Here is a 6000-nt window from a genome sequence, read left to right on the forward strand (position 1 = left end):
TTTAAGGAGACATAACAACTGAATGAAGAATGGGATCCTGGATTAGATCCTGAAACAGAAAAAGGACATTAGTGGAAAATTTATGAAGTTCAATAAAGTCTATTATTTCATTAATATACTGTGCCAATTTTAATTTTCTGGTTTTCATAAGGATATGTGATTATGTAAAATGTCAGCATTATAGGGAGTAAGTGAAGGGAGTAGAGAAGCTCTCTAAACGATTTCTGCAACTCTTTTATAAGTCTAAAATAACTTCAAAATTAAGTTTACAGGCCCTGGCCGGTTGGCTCAGTGGTAGAGCATCAGCCTGGCGTACGGGGGTCCCGGGTTTGATTCCCGGCCAGGGCACACAGGAGAAGCGCCCATCTGCTTCTCCACCCCTCCCCCTCTCCTTCCTCTCTGTCTCTCTCTTCCCCTCCCACAGCGAGGCTCCATTGGAACAAAGATGGCCCAGGCACTGGGAATGGCTCCTTGGCCTCTGCCTCAGGCGCTAGAGTGGCTCTGGTCGCAACAGAGCGATGCCGCGGAGGGGCAGAGCATCGCCCCCTGGTAGGCATGCCGGGTGGATCCCGGTTGGGCGCATGCGGGAGTCTGTCTGACTGTCTCTCCCCATTTCCAGCTTCAGAAAAATACAAAAAAAAAAATAATAAGTTTACAAAGCTGCAGGTTCTGATTTCACACATCTGGGCAGGATCTGAGAGCATGCATTTCTCTAAAATGCCCCATAATGGTAATGTTGCCGGCCCACGGACCACATCACTAGCAAGGCCTTGGCAAACACAGCTGATGCATTGTACTGTATGCAACTTTCAAAGGACAACTGACTAAAATGCATCAAGATTTTACTTCAAATGCAGTAATAACTGCTTAACTGGAGGCATTCTTAAACTCTGGCACAAGAAGCCAACTGAAAAATCTGAAATCAGTCCTTGCTACCAGACCATCTATGGTTGGCCTTCCCCGGCTGAGCCTGGCACCCCCTCCAAGGCTTCAGAGCCAGGAGAACCTTCATAAGGACACACACCATCCACGCACACTTGCAAGGTGACAGCAATCATGGGGATCATGATCCGGCCCCAGGTCCCGCTGACAGTGGGCATCACCGAGACCACTGGGAGAGAGAAGCACAGTAAAACAGGTCTGGAATTCCTGCTCACAATGTGGGGACTGGCTGATACACACGTAATCTCTGTTCATCCCATGAAAATTATTTTTCACAGCATATAATAAACCCACAAGAAAGAAAATAAGAGATTTGCAGACAAGAGATTTTTGCAAATTTCTGGCAGACTAAAAGGATCTAATCAGGGTAAAAGTAGTAGCGATGTGAAGCACACAAGAGTGGGTACAACAGGCCCTGGCCGGTTGGCTCAGTGGTAGAGTGCTGGCCTGGCGTGCAGGAGTCCCGGGTTCGATTCTCGGCCAGGGCACACAGGAGAAGCGCCCAACTGCTTCTCCACTCCTCCCCCTCTCCTTCCTCTCTGTCTCTCTCTTCCCCTCCTGCAGCCAAGGCTCCATTGGAGCAAGTTTGCCCAGGTGCTGAGGATGGCTCTGTGGCCTCTGCCTCAGGCGCTAGAATGGTTCTGATTGCGGCAGAGCATCGCCCCCTGGTGGGCGTGCCGGGTGGATCCCGGTCGGGTGCATGACTGCCTCCCCGTTTCCAACTTCAGAAAAATGCAAACCCCCCCGCAAAAAAAAAGGATGGGTACAACCAAAGGAGGGCTCTCAGCCTGCAGCGTGCCAGGACCCAAAACCCAGGACCCTCAGAAGAGGGTGAGGACTACACCTGCACACACAAGACAGTCCTGGTACAGAAAAGCTGTACAACAGGCCCCTAGACCAACTGCGGCAGCCCACAATCAAAAGGGTCTTCCTTAAGCTGAAAGGGAAAGAAAATCTGCCATCTGGCATTTGAGGTCCAAGCACGGTAACAAGCTCCCAATCACCCAAAGGGAAACACACACATTTTCACACCAGCCTCACAGACTCAGATCTACTAGCTTCCTCCTGCTTTAGATAATCACCAATAAATTGAGGAATACTTGCCATACAAAGCAAGAAGCTAGCATTTTTAAATTATTAAGACAACAATGACACTAGATGAAACAAGAAATCAGAGAACCAGCTCTGGCCAGTTGGCCTAAGGGCCAGAACGTCAGCCCAGCATATAGACGTCCCAGGTTCGATCCTTGGTCAGGACACACAAGAGAAGTGACCATCTGCTTCTCTCCCCCTCTTACTCCCCTTTGTCTCTCTCTTCCTCTATTCAACTGGTTCAAGCGTCAGCCCTGGGAGCTGAGGATAGCTCAGTTTGTTCCAGTATCAGCCTCAGGTGCTAAAAATAGCTCGGTTGATTGGAATATTCACCCAAGACAAGGGTTGCCCCCCAGACAGGGCTTGCAGGGTGGATCCCAGTCAGGGCACATGCAAGAGTTTATCTCACTTTCTCCTGTCCTCTCACTTAAAAAGAAAAAAAAAAAATCAGAGAATAAAAGAACTGAAAAAAAAAATCCCTATTAGTATCCTCAGTGTCAAGGAGATAATGCATTAAAAAACAAGAAGCTACTATGAAAAGGAACAGAACAAGCTTTAAATAGGATGGGGAGATAAACTGAAGCCTTCTCCCAGAAATAAGAATAAAATGACACAGGAAGAAAATAAAGAGAAGAGAAAAAGATGTCCATCATCAAACTAACAGGAACTTGGGAAGAGAGTAAAAAAGAAGAAATTCTCAAATAAATGATACAAGAGACTTTCCCAAAGCTTAAAGACAAGACTCTAGGATCAAAGAGCACATCCTTTGGTACTCAGTAAATGTCCTAAAGACAAAGAGGCTCCTAAAAAGTAACCCAAAAGGCTACTTGGCCAAAGGTTCTCAATTAAATGAAGAAAACCAAGATTGATATATGGAGTCCTGAACAGCCCATGATAATACCAGTGCTGGCATAGAATAATCAATCCAGAGTAGAAAAAAGAGGACAGATGGCTGGAAAGGAGAAGGAAGGTTGGAGAGATCTGACACTATCCTTGAGAATTTGAACAATGTAAGGAGTCAATGAAAGAAAATGCAAAGAAAAAGAAATGCCATTACAAACAACGGAAAAAACAAACAGCTGTATTAGAAGGAACAATTTGAGTTACATAGTGAATTCAGGGGATAGAATAGGTGCTATATGATATGAAGACCTAAATGATACAATCGCAACAAAGTAAAAAATACGTACAATTAATACCAATTTACTATGTAGCACCATGAAGAATCTGAAAAAACAACAAAAAGATATAAAAGTCTCTGAGGAGGGGTACTAAAAGGCTGGGCAGGAGGCTGTTGCTTCTCCTTGGGAGTTTTTCATTGACATTTCATTGTATATATTACTTTAAAATATTAAATACATGTATGTTTAATTCCTTTAAGAACATTCAAACGCTGGCTGTGTGTGTCTCAGGCGAGTCACTCAACCTCTGTGGGTCTCACTCACCTCATCCATAAAACAGGACAGTCTCTACCTCATTGGGTCGCTAAGAAACACTGCAAATGATGAGTGGTCCAAGCCACAGAAAATGACCCATAAATGGCAGCTGTGTTTTTAAAAAGTAAAGCCTATAATGGCAGAATACATGACAAGAACATTATTTTAACTTCAGGGCAAAGGGGAAATGGAATTGAACATATATAATTTATTTTACAGGCAGTTTTGGAGTTTTCTTTTATGACTGGATGTGTTCCCAGGGTTGTCCCAAAGGCTGAATGTTCAATGATCCAATCATCTACTTCCTGATTAACGTTCCCCTCACTTACTGAGGGCCACTCAACTATCCCAAGTTATGTTCCCCAAACTTCCAGTTACTATTCGCCCCTTAGGGCTGTCTCCTCTCACCAACCGTTGGTTTAGTGGTAGTTTAACCAACGCAGTCAGGCCTTGGGAGTATTCAGGAAGAACAGGTAACTCCAAATACATAGAAATAGCCTGTTCCACTTCCAGACTCTCAACTGGGGCCTCCCCTGCTTTAGGCAAACTCTCTATCCTTGGAAGTCACTCTCGGTGACAGTTCTTCAGGGAATATTTATTTCTTCAATATCAAGACAAACTGTTTCTACCATTCCATCAAACACAAATCAGTCCTCTATTAAGACAATGTATCCAATTCGCTCACAGAGTGGAGATGGAACGTACATCGACATTTTGCAGTCAGGAGGGGAGGGCGGACTTCAAAGAAAAGAACTGAGGTCACATTTCAAAAGGATTAAACTACAGATGTACCAAAAAAGTACAGGAGTGGGGGGAAAAACAGGTCGGGAGAATTGGATCCGATCCCCCTCCTAAAGCTGCCTATTCCTATACGGCACCCTACGCCCCTATTTCCCTCTGTGAAAGCTTAAGCAAATTAAGAGAATGTTGTCTGTGTTCCTAACTTGCAATACTCAGGGTGCCAACCGAGTCGGAAGTCGGGTTGACAGGAACTACCACACCGCAGGATCTTTTGCGTGCGTTTCATTTTCCCATTTCCCAGACAACTGAGACCCAGCCAGCCCCCTCCCGCAGCTCGAGCTGTCCGTCTGCAGGGCGACCCTCGGGACGTCAGGGAACACCTCTCGGCAGGGCTGCTCCCCAATTTCAAAGGCGGCTGGCGGGGCCCCGGGGGCCGTACCTGTCACCCCCACCGTCCTACTCCACGCACCGCACGGCGCGGGGAGGTGGGGGGTGGGGGGGTTGCAAATGCAAAAGAAAATTAATGAAAAAGAAAGCAAGTCTTCTGCGGAAATAAAACGAGCCTGCGCGGGACCCTCTGACTCAGTCCCCCAGTATCGGAATGCTGGGGGGACAGCGCCATGCGCCCAAGGGAGGACGCGGTGCTACGGGGGCCGCAGAAACACGGAAACGTCAGGATCGAGGGGGCGCCCGGAGGGGCCGAGGGGAGCGGCGGTAGTTAAGAGGTTGCTGGCAGGGCTGAAGGGGGCGGCGGTGCCCAAGGCTGCTGAGGCTTAGGGGGCGTCCGGAGGGGCTGACAAGGCTGCGGGGAAACGGCGGGGGGACGAGTGCCCGCAGGGCTAAAGGGGACGGCAGGGCCCAGGGGCGCTGAAGGGGCAACCGGACAGAGGCAGCGGGCCGTTGGCGGGCCGAAAAGGGTGTCCCGGGCGGGGGCAGCGGGCGCGGGCGCCGCGGCCGGAGGAGGGCGAAGGGAGGAGGGAGAAGGGGAGATCTCGCTCTCGCTCTCGCCCCGCGGGAAGGGGGAGGTGGAGACGCGACCGGCTGCGGGAGCTGCAATTACCGTGTGGGCTGCGGAATTCTCGTGGTGTTTGTCGGGGAGATGCGATAATGGCGCCCGTCCTCGCGAGAGAAGCCGCCGATCTGCGCAGGCGCTGCGAGTTGCCTCCCGCGGCCCTCCTCCCTGCATCATTTGCGCAGGCTCTTCGGACAGGGCGCGCCGGGAGCAAGGGCGGAGCCAAAGGCGGGGGCGTGCCGCTTTAGGCCTTCAGCGCGCGATATGGCCCGCTCCCATGACAGCCGAGCATGCGCACACTCCTGCTCTGCTCCACAGTTTGGACCTGAAGTTCTTACTTCGCAGTGATGCGGTGCGGCTTCTCACTTGCGAGACTGAAGTCACGTCGGCGGGCCATTGGAGGAATTTGCATTTTCTTTGCGACTTAATGAATAGGCATTAGCGGCCCCAACGACTACATATCCCGGAGGGCCCTGCGCGAACTACAAGCAGTGCATTCTAGGAGTCGTAGTCCCGGGGTCTGCGCCATGCCTGCTGGTACTAGTAGTTTCTTCATACTCCTGCCGGCCGGCCGGGGTTCCATGGGCTGCTGGAACTTGTAGTTCTGCTCCGTTCCCTGCGTCCGGTGTGTATTGTCGCTTCCGCTCTGACTGGGTTCTCCACCACCCCCAAAAAATTATGTGGTGCTCAAGGCTTCCCAGTGTCAGGAGCATAGTGTGTGCACGCGCGTGGGAAAAATATATTAATTATATATGATATATATTTTAAAGGTAATTA

At 49.5% G+C, this 6000-nt stretch overlaps 1 protein-coding gene across 7 annotated transcripts in view; it reads right to left on the reverse strand.

The window, feature by feature from the left end:
• BANP (BTG3 associated nuclear protein) overlaps positions 1–5466 on the reverse strand; it is a 162906-nt gene extending 157440 nt beyond the window's left edge. For 2 of the 7 annotated variants that reach the window (XM_066243327.1, XM_066243325.1), the window contains exon 1: positions 5272–5463. The gene's annotated coding sequence lies outside the window, so the exon portion shown is untranslated. Of the gene's footprint in view, positions 1–5271 lie in introns of all 7 variants that reach the window. The other 5 variants (XM_066243326.1, XM_066243332.1, XM_066243328.1 and 2 more) reach the window with 4 other exon arrangements.
• Between the last annotated feature and the right edge of the window lie 534 nt (positions 5467–6000).

The sequence above is a fragment of the Saccopteryx bilineata genome, chromosome 9, assembly GCF_036850765.1.
Source record: "Saccopteryx bilineata isolate mSacBil1 chromosome 9, mSacBil1_pri_phased_curated, whole genome shotgun sequence".
Taxonomy (NCBI): Eukaryota; Metazoa; Chordata; class Mammalia; order Chiroptera; family Emballonuridae; genus Saccopteryx; species Saccopteryx bilineata.